This window comes from Staurois parvus, unplaced genomic scaffold, assembly GCF_062004578.1.
Source record: "Staurois parvus isolate SC_StPar_1 unplaced genomic scaffold, SC_StPar_1.0 ptg000715l, whole genome shotgun sequence".
In the NCBI taxonomy this organism is placed as follows: Eukaryota; Metazoa; Chordata; class Amphibia; order Anura; family Ranidae; genus Staurois; species Staurois parvus.
In genome coordinates, this window is record NW_028318511.1 from 662,779 (window position 1) to 677,105 (window position 14,327).

Genomic DNA, 14,327 nt, shown 5'->3' on the forward strand with positions numbered 1-14,327 from the left:
GCCATGTGTCTTTGTATAATGTAGAAGTACACACAAACACTCTTCTTGTATTATATGAAAATAGTGAAGGTATAAGACCATCAAACTGTGCGAAATGTGTAAATAATTAATGCTTTATCACTTATATATCACATCTGTGTATTAATCACTACGTTGCCACTTTAAAATATAATAAACATAAGCAAAATGCACTTCAAAATGTATTCCGGTGGCTCATAAAACAATTGTCAGTGCAAAAAAACTTCTTATAAAAAATACACACACACACACACGTTTGGGCACCCCAGCTAAAAATTTGTATTAATGTGCATAAAGAAGCCAAGGAAAGATGGAAAAATCTCCAAAAGGCATCAAATTACAGATTAGACATTATTATAATATGTCAACAAAAGTTAGATTTTATTTCCATCATTTACACTTTCAACAAATTTTTAGCTGGGGTGCCCAAACTTTCGATCCCCACTGTGTGTGTGTGTATATATATATATATATATATATATATATATAATTATATATATAAAAAATATTAATAGTATAACAATAATTGATGCTGTTACAAGCGGAAAGTCCCCTCTCAGGTGTGCACTCACCATAAAGTGTTGCCTTCCATTCTCGTGGTTGGCACACCAGGCTTTAATTAACGATTTTCCAAGGAATAAATCAGATCACTTGTGATATTATAATCTCCTTAATCATGAAACATTGGAATCCCAGGACAAGCGCTCCCGAACTCCAGCACACAAATTCCTCCTCCCAATGCTCCACACTGCTTGGATCTCCCTCCTGCACAAGTAGCAGCTTCACCCCCAGAAAACCAACTTCCAAGCAAGTGTGAGACAAGGCAAGAGCTCAAACAATTTTCAAACAAACAGAATTGAGAGGAAAGGAGGGGTTCAGGAGTTAAAAGAGCATATTATTATTATTTTTTTTTTTTCAAAGTTGATAATTATTAAAGTTCAACTCTGGGCAAATTATAGTATGCAATCCTGCAAGGGCCCGCTGGATGTTAATAAAAGAGAGGAGAACCCTTCAGACTGCAGTGATCGTGGATTTGGGTAAGTAAAAAGGGATGTTTTTTCAAGCCAGCGATCAATTAGGGGCAGGTAAGAGGGATGGGCTTTAAATACAAAAAAAGCCATACTTACCTGATGCTACTTACCTCACTGGGCCCAGGGTCTTTTGGCTCCTTGAGGATTGTTCTCCGCTGCCTTTCTTTTGGGCTCTTTGCTACCAGCTTTTTGTATTTAGCCCCTTTGCTTGCTCAGGAAGAGCATCGCTGGGTGCAGGTTGAAGGCTCCTGGGATGCCGAGCTGGTGGTGATGTCCCTCCTCTTCACCTTGAGGGCCTTTCCATCTTCAGCCCTCTTCCTGGTTGTCTTTGGGAACCTCACTGGATAGTGGAAGATGGGAGCCATGGTGAAGGTAGTAGCCATGTCCAGAAGCTGTCCCAGGGCCTCAGTCTTCTCAGCCTTTCCTCCCTGCAGATGAGTCACTGCGGCCATGATGTCCTCCTTTTTGTCCTTCCCGGTGGAGTCCGAAGAGGCGAATCCCAGAAGGAGAAGAGGATCTGCTGATCCCTAGTTGAAGTCTTTGGCCATCTTGTCACTTGTTGACTGCAGAAATGCTGAAATCCACAAGAATCCTGGATAATATCTATCTCATCTATACAATCTATCTATATAATATTTATCTATAATAGTATTGTTTTTAGTCTTGTTACAAAAAAAATCTAAGTTTACAAACTGTTTTTTTTGTAACGACCAAAAACTATAATATTTAAATGCACACATTTACTTTTGGTTTTTAAACTTTGCCGAGCTGGTGGTGATGTGTTTTAAGTCTTCGGGCATCTTGTCAATTGCAGAAACACTAAAATGCACAGGAATCCTGGATAATATCTATTCCATCTATACAATTTATCTATATAATATTTAATTATAATAGTATTGTTTTTAGTCTTGTTAAAAAAAAAAAATGATATCATACCATTATCTTATCTATGTTTACAAACTTTTTTTTTTTGTAATGACCAAAAACTATAATATTTAAATGCACACTTTTTTCAGTTTTTCCTTTTTTTTTTTTTTTTTAAAGCCCAACTCTGGGCAAAACATAACAGGAGAGGTGTGGGAGCTCATGGAGGATGTTTCAAAGAAGCAAAAAACAAAAAAAAACACAATAAGAAAATATTTAAAAAAAGTAGATTACAGGGTCATCAACTAGTGGATGTGTGTGGGTTTTTTTCTGAAATATAAGGATATAGTCTAGTGTCACTAAAAAAAAAAAAAAGAAAATCCGGCCTCCTCCTTCCCCTTAGAGCCGGCCAATCCTCTCCTTTTTTGTAAGATATTTAAGAAGTAACACTAAACTATGAGAGAAGAAAAAAAGTAGTTTTTTGGGTATTTTGGGTAAAAGTATTTTTTAATCCAGACTCCCTCTCTTTCTCGCCGTGGGCTATGGGCTTTGCAGTGTGCATAGAGCAGTGCACATGACTGCAACTAACGTGCACTGCTTGCTCCAAACAAACAAGTGAGGGGTAACAGGAGAGGTGTGGGAGCTCATGGAAGATGTTACAAGGAAGAAAACACAAATAAATTGTTTCATGACATAAGTTATTACAGTGCCAATAAGTAGTGGATGTGTATTGGATTTTTTTCTGAATAATAAGGATATTGTTTAATGTCATAAAAAAAATCCGGCCTCCTCCTTCCCCTTATAGCTGGCCAATCCTCTCCTTTTTAGATGTCAAAGTGACACTAGACTTTGTTTTAAAAAAATGTTGTGTTAACCTTAAAAATTTAGTTTTTGCTGCTTCAAATCTTTTTTTTTTTTTTTTTTTTTTTTTTTTGTGTTTGGGCTGTGGGTTTTGGGCATTAGGCTGTGGGCTGTGCAGTGTGTATAGAACAGTGTACATGGCCATAACTAATATTCACTGCTCTTTTCAAATAAATGGAAGTGAGGGCAGATGTCACAATGAGGCACATACACATTAAGAAACCATTTCATGAAAAACATTTGACAAGTACATTAACAATTATCTATATAATATCTATCAATATATATATTTAAAAAAAATTTTTTGCTTAGCAAGACAAATATACACTATAGTATTTTATCCATGCTTAAACATTCTTTTTTTTTTTTTTTTTTTAATTTAAATTTTTTTACATTTTCAAACAAACAGAATTGAGAGGAAAGGAGGGGTTCAGGAGTTAAAGGAGGATGTTATTATTATTTTTTTTTTTCAAAAGTAATAAATATTAAAGTTCAACTCTGGGCAAATTATAGTATGCAATCCTGCATGGGCCCCACTGGATGTTAATAAAAGTGAGGAGAACCCTTCAGACTGCAGTGATTGTGGCTTTGGGTAAGTTAAAAGGGATTTTTTGTTTTTTAAGCCAGCGATCAATTAGGGGCAGGTAAGAGGGATGGGCTTTAAATACAAAAAAGCCATACTTACCTGATGTTACTTACCTCACTGGGCCCAGGGTCTTTTGGCTCCTTGAGGATTGTTCTCCGCTGCCTTTCTTTTGGGCTCTTTGCTACCAGCTTTTTGTATTTAGCCCCTTTGCTTGCTCAGGAAGAGCATCGCTGGGTGCAGGTTGAAGGCTCCTGGGATGCCGAGCTGGTGGTGATGTCCCTCCTCTTCACCTTGAGGGCCTTTCCATCTTCAGCCCTCTTCCTGGTTGTCTTTGGGAACCTCACTGGATAGTGGAAGATGGGAGCCATGGTGAAGGTAGTAGCCATGTCCAGAAGCTGTCCCAGGGCCTCAGTCTTCTCAGCCTTTCCTCCCTGCAGATGAGTCACTGCGGCCATGATGTCCTCCTTTTTGTCCTTCCCGGTGGAGTCCGAAGAGGCGAATCCCAGAAGGAGAAGAGGATCTGCTGATCCCTAGTTGAAGTCTTTGGCCATCTTGTCACTTGTTGACTGCAGAAATGCTGAAATCCACAAGAATCCTGGATAATATCTATCTCATCTATACAATCTATCTATATAATATTTATCTATAATAGTATTGTTTTTAGTCTTGTTACAAAAAAAATCTAAGTTTACAAACTGTTTTTTTTGTAACGACCAAAAACTATAATATTTAAATGCACACATTTACTTTTGGTTTTTAAACTTTATTTTCTTATGTTTTGCCCAGAGTTTGGCTCCTCGGCATGTCAATCACCGGGTCCCAGTGCATTTCTGGATAGGGGGCGTGTGTGCTCTCTACCCATGCCACTATTGTCTCCCCGGCATGTCAATCACCAGGTCCCAATTTTGGTTGTTGTGTTAACCACTTCCCGACCGGCCTATAGCAGAAATACTGCTACAGGGCGGCATGGATGCGCAAAATCACGTATATATGTATGTATGTATATATATATATATATATATATATATATATATATATATATATATATACTTGATTTGCATTTCTGGGTAGGGGGCGTGTGTGCTCTCTACCCACGCCACTATTGGCTCCTTGGTATGTCAATCACCGGGTCCCAGTGCATTTCCGGATAGGAGGCATGTGCGCTCTCTACCTACGCCATTATTGGCTTCTCAGCATGTCAATCGCTGGGTCCCAGTGCATTTCTGGATAGGGGGCGTTTGCGCTCTCTACCCATGCCACTATTTGCGCCTCGGCATGTCAATCACAAGGTCCCGGTGCATTTCCGGATAGAAGGCGTGTGCGTTCTCTACCTACGCCTCTATTCGCTCCTCATTCATGTCAGTCACCGGGTCCCAGTGTGTTTCCGGATAGGAGGCGTGTGCACTCTCTACCTACGCCACTATTGGCTCCTCGGCATGTCAATCACCGGGTCCCAGTGCATTTCTGGATAGGGGGCGTGTGTGCTCTCTACCGACGCCACTATTGGCTCCTCAGCATGTCAATGACCGGGTCCCAGTGCATTTCCGGATAGGGGGCATGTGTGCTCTCTACCCACGCCACTATTGGCTCCTCGGCATGTCAATCACCGGGTCCCAGCTGGGACTCGGTGATCTTCAGCAGAGCTGACAGGGGAGAGGTCTGTGTGTAAACAACACAGATCTCTGCCCTGTCAGCACAAACAGGCTGCTTTGTATTGCACTGCACAGCAGAGCAACACAAAGCAGCTTGTTTACATAATAAAAAACAACACAGGACACAGTTAACCATTTGATCGCCCCAGATGTTAAAACGTCACCTGAAAAGGAAAGCTCCTCTTATCCTCCTCCCCTCTTCCTTGTAAAAAATTTGTTTCTGGGAGCAATTACCTAGTTTTGAGAAGTACCTGCTCCCATTTCTGCTTGGCTCAACTAGGTGTGTCTAGTGGAAGTTGCTCCCCCCCTTGTTTCTTTGGCCATACTTCCCATGTGGGTTACAGGTGTACGCTCACTTTTGTGCACTCCTGTGACCCAGAATCAGCCAATAGCGGGCTAAAGACTATATCTGTGAACAGGTTCATACAGATGTTTTCATTGAAGATAACCTTTTTGTTTTTTTTTTCTTTTTGGGAAATGGACATACACATATATACAATGGTTCTTCAAAAAGTACACACACACACACTTTTTTTATATATTTTTTAATATATGTTTATACATATTTTACATGTATTTTTATGGATTTTCTATATTTTTTATATCTGATGTTCCTATATATGAAATGTTCTTGCAATTGTCTTATTATTAATCATTTATATTATTATTCAGTTTTTAGCCATTGGTGTATGTGGATCATTGAATGCATGTGACCTGGTAGTCAGATATTTATACACTTGGCAGTGTTGCTTGCGCTGGGGGTACTCGGCAGGAGGGACCAATAGCTCCTGCTGCTGTCTCAGCCAATGAGGAGGGAGAGTCACTGGAGAGCCGAGGCTCTCATGCACATCACTAGATCATGATGGGGCTCAGGTAAGTAATTGGGGAGCTGCTGCACACACAATGCATGAAGGTAAAAAACCTTGATCCTTTACAACCACTTTAAACTGGCCTTACACAGTTTGATTCTCAGCTGGTTCCTAATGAATCGGGTGAAATTCACCCAGTGGGTGGAGCTGTTGGCCCCCTTTCACTCGACACCCTTTGAATAAAAAATCAAGCAAGGCAGAAAAATGTTAGCCATTTGCAGCTGCTGTTCAGATATCCTAACAGCCATTGGTGCTGGCTGTCAGAATACAATGGCTACAGTGGGAAGTTTTTTCATCTGTACTGTATAGAGAAAGGTGTTTTTCAAAAAATGAAATAGTGCATTGCCATCTTTAGAGGAGAATGTCTCTGGTAATCTTTTCTTCACTCTTGTAGCCCCAACAAACAGGCCTAGTGTTCCTGAGGCAAATTCCATTCTTTGATTTCATTTTTATGTATAAAAATCTGGCAATACAAGACTTGGAATAATTATTAATTTCTGAACAATATGACTTGAGAAATTTGTTTAGCACATCCCATTGTACATACACCTAGGGTGACCTCCCTTTTGCTCCTTCTCTAGACACTGAGGTCCAGCACTGGCCTTCCTCTTTTCAGCCAGTTATAATAGGAAATGATTTAGAACTTTCTGTCCGCCAGGGTGTTATTCACTTCAATGTGTAATGGAGTCAGTAGATCATAAATGGATACATAACAGAGATCTGTTATATGAAATCATATAGGATCGGCAACAAGACCTTACTCATAGTTTTTTGTTTGACTGAAACGCGTTAGTGTTGCTTGCATTCTGGAACTGTTTTTACTCCGTATCTGAATAAAATTTCTACAATTCATCTTCACCTTGTTGCTGATCCTATATGATTTGATTTACTGGTTCAGCAGATGGAAACCGCAGGAGTCGTACGGTGAGATATGTACTCTTATGAAAACATGCTATGAGGGTTGCAGCACCTATTCTTTGAATGTGTGACTTGGTATCTGTGTTATATGAAATTACTATTTAATGGAAGATCATCTTGAGTTGTATCCCAAATGAAACTTCAGTGTGCACAGCAGACCAGTTCCGCTGCGGTACGGTGACGAGAATGGATGTGAGAAGACTGGTGAGTTGCATATGTCTGAATAGGGAGAGTAAGAAGGCAAGGAAGTAACAGAGAAGAAAACACAAGGTCAGGTCATACTAAGAATATACGGGATCAGGTTATACTGTGGGAATGTACAAGGCCAAATTATATTCAGAATGGATCTGTTGTAACTGCGAATGTACAAGGCCAAGTCATACTGGAAATATAGAGAATTGGTTTAAAGGAAATCTGTACTAAGGGAGCAATGAAGGCTTCCACTGCTGACATGTCTTTTTGAAAATGCTAATTGTCCATTTTTAAAGCAACTAAAACCTATAGCTGAAATCTACGTGCATTATAATGTTCTACTTACATGCTACCTAGTTCCTAATTGTGTGGCCAGCATTACTCTCCAAGTTGCTTTTGAGGCAGTTCTGAGCTAGGTACTTGTTTGTACTCTTGGTGGACCTGCTCAACAGTACAAGAATTAGGGGCGAAAGTCTTTGGCTTATCCATACTTTGTTGAATAACCTAATATACAAAAATCTCAGATAATTCTCAACCTAAAACCTGAGGTTATCAGAAATTACTCATTTGCTCTTATGACTCATGTCCTACCTGCAGCAAAACAAGCAATTGCCAAAGCGTGGTGAACTAGAAACCTCAGGCTATCTGCCATCCTATCCAGATTTCACTGGCAAATATCAATGAAAAGATTACTTCAAAACTCAGATTCTATGGTTAATTTTAAGAGAAAAGTGGGGATGTGTGTACCATTTTCTCCCTTCAAGATTTGACCACCAATTAGTTGACCAATAGGTCCTTACCTGTTGTAGCTGACTTTACCATATATGTGGCAGCACAACAATGACCTTTCCTTTAACAGTGGTACAGATTCTGATCACATGACCACTGTGACAGCCAATCAAAATGATCACATTATTTAGAGAGCCCGCCTGCCGGCCACTGACATGAATCATGCCTTGAAGGGTTGGCAGGAGCTAGCATCCTCTTTGGCTGCAAAATGCTCAGCCTCCTCCCTTCCCAAATACCTCAATCCCATTACTCCCCTCTATTTCCTTTCCCTTTCCCATTTTGATTGTATTCGAATCAAAGGGAAAGCTACAGGATGGTGCTGATTACTGTGCTATAATAGAACAGTCAGCGACTCAGAAAATGTCTAGATTAGAAACTGCTAGGCATCTTGCATTTTCAGGAGGTGATCAGTAGTTTCAGACCCATATCACTATCTTGAAACCAAGGTGACCATTAAAGGATAAGTTCACCTTTGGGAACATATTACATGTTCAAAATGCTGCAGTTGCCACCAGCTGCCTACCCTCACAGTGACAGAAGTGCCGGGAGAAGTTCAAGCTGTCAGTATTTAAAAACAGCACGACCATGCGGGGCCCTGCCCACATGGCATCATTCATTCACAGTGTTCTGGGAATGAGTTAAATAAAGTCCCAACAGCTTTAGCAGCTGTTGGCTTGTAGTTCTCAATGAACTACCATGGCGCTGTGGAGCACTGTGGTAGTTCATCGAATCTTCCTTTCAGTATATCTGTTTGCCACGTACATCCCGTATAATAATCCTTGTAAATATGGAAAAAAAAAAGGACCCATTTTAGCATAGGAGTAGAATGTACAAGGCCAGGGCATTCTGAGACTAAGAGATGAGGTTTTACTCAGCAGGAAAGTGTTCAAGGCCAGCCTAAAGTAAATTTGTAAGGGATCAGATTAAACTGAGGGGAGAATATGCACTCAAGAAAATTAAAGGAACGCTTTTTAATCAGAGTCTAGCAACAAGACAATTAAACTCCTGGGATAGTGATCTGGTCAGTTAAGTAACAGAGGGGGTTGTTAATCAGTTTCAGCTGCTTTTGTGTTAATGAAATTAACAATAGGTGCACTAGATGGGCAACAATGAGATGACCCCAAAACAGGAATGGTTTTACAGGTGGAGAACACTGACTTTTTTTTCCACTACTCATCTCTTCTGACTGTTTTTCACTAGTTTTGCATTTGGCTAGGGTCAGTGTCACTACTGGTAGAATGAGGTGATACCTGGACCCCACAGAGGTTGCACAGTCAGTCCAATTTCTCCAGGATGGCACATCAATACTTGCCATTGCCAGAAGGTTTGCTGTGTCTCCCAGCACAGTTTCAAGAGCATGAAGGAGATTGCAGGAGGCAGACAATTACTCTAAATCAGCTGGACAGGGCCGTAGAAGGTCCTTAACCCATCAGCAGGACCGGTATCTGCTCCTTTGTGCATGGAGGAACAGAATGTGCACTGCCAGCACCCTACAAAATGACCTCCAGCAGGCAAATGATGTGAATGTCTCTGACCAATCAGAAACAGACTTCATGAGGGTGGCTTGAGGGTCCGACATCCATAGAGCTCGATTGGCATTTGCCATTGAACACCAGAATTGGCAGGTCTGCCACTGGTGCCCTGTGCTTTTCACAGATGAGAGCAGGTTCACCCTGAGCACATGTGACAGACGTGATAGGGTCTGGAGAAGCCATGGAGAACGTTATGCTGCCTGTAACATCGTTCAGCATGACTGTTTTGGTGGTGGGTCAGTGATGGTCTGGGGAGGCATATGCATGGAGGGACGCACAGATCTCTAGAGGCTAGACAATGGCTCCCTGACTGCCATTAGGTATCGGGATTAAATCCATGGACCCATTGTTAGACCCTATGCTGGTTCAGTGGGTCCTGGGTTCCTCCTGGTGCTTGACAATGCCCTGCCTAATGCAGTGAAAGTATGTAGGCAGTTCCTGGAGGATGAAGGAACTGATACAATTGAATGGCCCCCATGTTCGACTGACCTAAATCCAATGGAACACCTCTAGGATATCAGGTTTCAGTCCATTTGACGCTGCCAGTTTTCACCTCAGACTGTCCAGGAGCTCAGTGATGCCCTGGTCCAGATCTGGGAGGAAATACCCCAGAACATCATCTGTCATCTCAGGAGCATGCTCCAACATTGTCAGTCATGCATACAAGCACATGGGGGCCATATAAACTACTGAGTACCATTTTGAGTTGCTGAAAAGAAATTTCAGCAAAATGGCCTAGCCTGCTGCATAATTTATTTCACTTTGATTTTCGGGGTGTCCTTGAAATCAGTCCTCTCCTAGGTTGATTTTCATTTCCATCAAACAATGGGGCATCCTTACATTCCTGACACATTACCCAGTCCATATCAGTATGGATATCCAGCATGAGAATTTTCCCCATTGAGATCTGATGTGTTTTCACAGTGTTTCTTTAATTTTTTTGAGCAGTGTAGCAGGTTTGTCATACTGACAATTGGGGAGTATAGGAAAAAACCAAAAAGTACAGATAATCTGCATTCATTTTTAGCATTAAAGGAAACCTATAATAAAAGGAAATGGGCTGTTTTTGCTGACCTTTTCTGAATATGTGAATGCTAAGTTCCAGGATATCATGCAATAAGCCTCAACAAGTGTGCAGGTAAAGACTTTAAACATTTGTTTAATTTACTGCTCTGCGTACTTGTTCTGAGTACTCAGAAAGTTCTGAAGTCCGAGGACCAGTCTTTTCTCCAATCAGAATTTTCTGAAGCTGGTTGGCAATGGGAGCCCCTTTGTTTCTTTTATGACAGATTTACTTTTAAATGGCTTTGTCTGCAGTGAATGTGTTACAGTAAGTGAGAGGTTGGTTGAGCTGGGGGCAGTACTTGGTTCGTCCAGTGTTTGAAGGTTTTTAGATGCTTTAGTTTTATATGAAAGTTTAAAGAGAATCTTCAGTGACTAAAAAAATAAAAATAAGTCAGTGGATACAAATACTGTAGCTTCTGACTTTTAATAAAAGGACACATACCTGCTCCGGGGTCCAGTGCTGCCTTCACCCAGGCTAGTTAAGGCAGGTCTTCAGTTCTCCGATGCCAGCATGTTTACTGTGGGAAGCCAGCTGTGACTCCTTGTGGCTTCACAGCCAGCTTCTCACTGCATATTTGCGAGGTTTGCAATGCCTTGTGAATGGTCCCACAGCCTCATGGGACCTGTGACATGTTCCATGAGGTGGTGGCCTGGATTTGGGAGAACTTCCATTGGTATCACCTAGGCAATTCCAGCAGAAGTGGGAGCGGGTTCCTGCCAAATAGGTACTGGCCCCCCTAAAAATAAAAATAAAGTGCCAGTAATGTTGGAGGTGTTCATAAGAGCAGAACTTCCCATTTAGGGTGGAGTACCGCTTCAATGTAGAAGTGTATCTAAAGCTTACAACACAAATCGAAGGTATTGCAACATACCAGTCTTTCAATGTGGTGGCTGCTTAAAAAAAGCTAACTCCACCTGTCATTTTTCAAATTGATGGAGCTGTGCATGGCTCCACCTGTACAGCCTTGTCATTCATTCACAGAAATCTGTCATTGGAAGAAAACTACAAGTTCCATCTGTTACCACGGCAGAGGGACTGTAGTTCTGATTGGGGCATAAGTGTGGTTGTGGTAGCACCCAGATATGGCAGAGTTTCCCTTTAAACTCCTAACACTTTTAGCAGCCTGTGTTTGTAGAAGCAAGGTTTTTGGCTCATCTTCCTCCCTCCCTTATTTCCTGTGAGTATTATGTGTACCGGTTCGTAGCTGGTATTTTTATATCTGCAGCTGATGTCCAAGGTTATTCTGAAGAGTTATTCTGTAGAGTTTAGTAAGCCTTTTGAGTGTATAGAAAGTAAGAAAGGAATGTATGCCTTGTGACGTAATCATTGGTATATACACTTGTAAGAAGTTTTCTATAACTCACTTAGCAGATGAGAGCACAAGCCATCTGTTGAGTCAAAACAGCGCTGTTTTTAATCATTTGTATTCCTCAAGTCCTTGTCCGGAGTTCTCTGGTTTGCAAAAATTGCTACTACATGGTGACATCACAGCACTTGTAGTCCATTGGTGCTTCCTCCAGCATGGCTGAAGGTCTGTAACTCTTTAGGGACAAGAGGCTGGAGGAAGAGTCTACCGGAGCATTGCACCAGAAATCACTGCTTTGCAGGCAGAAATGCAAAAAAAAAATAATAAAAATACTATTTTTGCTTTTCAAAAAAATGGTGGATTTATTATGTTTTGCAAAAGTTTGATGGAATCCTCTACCTTTTTTTTTTTTTTTCAGCTTGTGGCCCTTCCAGTAATCCACGTCCTGTCCTAAGGAGACAGCGCTTGCTGTACTGTATCTATGAAGAAGTGGAGGAACAGTGTTGTCACCACAGGATAGGAAGTGTGTTAGGACTACAGCATCTCTTTCTTTCTAATCATCTCATTAATTTGGTTGGGTGGTATTTTGTAGTCTTTACATGTATAACACTGTAAATAGTGCTGAGCATATGGGGCCCAGTGGGTGAGTTGTCTGACAGAAGAAGAGAATGTGATATGTTGGGACCGTAATTCTCCTTCACCCATATGTCAGAGGAGGCATATTGCAGTCAGGGAGGCAGCAACACAGTAGGCTCCCAGTGCTTTTGTGAGAGTGGGTACCAACTCTGACCTGACAAACACAGCTGCAAAGCCTTGGGTAATGTTCAGATCTTGCGTTCTCTCATTCTACAGTTATGTGCTAGTGTCAGGGACCATCGCGACGCATGGGTCTGCACATGTGTAGGTGTCTGTCAAGACATGCAGGCAGCAGGGCACTAGGACCCAGGCGCACCCAGCGCCTATGATGGTGCTGGGCAGGCACTAGGACCTAGGCTGCGCCTGTCAGGTGCAGGGCGGGCTACTTAAACCAGCCCTGCACAGACACAAGTTGCCGTATGGTCTGATCTTTGCTCCTGTGTTCCTGCTATTCGAGATTCGTTGCTGACCTTGCCTGAACCTGACCTCCGCTGACTTCTCCTGCTCTGACCCCCTGGCTAGTTTGACCTCTCTTCTGGATAATCCCCATACCTGATCTGAACTTCTGTTACCGACCCCAGCGAGTGACCTGACTATTCTTCTCCTTGCCGCCTTGTACTACGCTGATCCCACTGTTACCGACCCGGCCCGTTTGACCACGCTTACTATTCCGCCATCCATCCATCCCGCTCTGATCCCGTCTTCCACCTCTTCACGTCAGGCTCTCTACCTGAACATACCCCTGGCGGATCTCTCTACCACGGACGGGTGTACTCAGGGGCCACGACCTGGTCCCTGTCTGCTCCAAGCCCATCCCCACCATCAGGGGCCCTGGTGAACAAGCAGACTGGGGCTTAGACTCCGTGCCCTGGGGAATCCTGTCCTGTGGACTGCTAGAGGCCCTGCTAGGTGGTTACTAACGGCTAGCAATCAATCATACCATACTGATGGTCCTTGTAATATGTTTTCTTCCCTAGGACCAGACCTGGTTCTGCTGTTTGCCCATGGGATTGATCTTTTTCCAGGTTCTGCCTGCTTCTCAACATGGAAAACATCATAGCATTGGATTTTCACCACCGCCACAAGTTGGTGTTCTGGTCACATGTTACCCTGGACCTTATTATGAGCGCTAACTTCAACTCCAGCAATGTGGAATGGGCGCTGTCTTTGGGTCTTGAGAGTCAAGGTGTGTTGGAGTAAGACGTGAGTGATGGATAGAACATTTCTTACAACACAAATGACAGGACTAAACAATAAGAAAGGACAAAACCTTTTTTTTAGTTTTGGATATGGTGGAGAGGGATTAGAACACCTGTACATTTTTTTAGCTGTCTCTGCTCTCATTAGGGATATTCGCCCTCTATGTTTCTTCTGTTTACCATTATTACTGAGAGTGAAAGTGGAAGAAAATCTCAAATTTTAAGTTGTCACCAGAACAGGAATAGAGGGGAAATCTTCAAATGTGGGCATTAGCTCAGGTGTCCCTGGTTACAACCAGCGATTTCCTCACTTTGAAGGGATTTTCTCTCACTTCCTGTTTTGGCTGTGGCCAGAAAGAGAAGGAAAATCTCCCCAATGAGACACAGATCAGAAATAAAAAACTGACGGGTTATAACCCTTAATTACTCTATCCAAAATGGAAAACAATTGCCTTTAGTTCTACTTTAACCAGTTAAACTCCACCCTGTAGCAGTAAAACTGCTACAGGGCAGACTCCCTGCGCAAAATCGGGTATATATACGTGATCCACGCTCCCGTTGTGTTCACGGGCAGGGGGTGCCATACGTGCTTGTTGTAGAAAATTTCATGATCGATTGTTTCTCATAGTGTATACTAGGCTTTACATCTCAATAAAAACAGAAAAAAAATGGAACTTCAGAACTTTATCCATTTTATTTTTTCACTAGATTTCTGTATTTGTAATGGTTGTGATGACCACTAGGGGGAGAGCACGGGTTAGGAATGAACATGGTGTGTGTGTCCGCCCTTCTCGGGTCATGTGACATG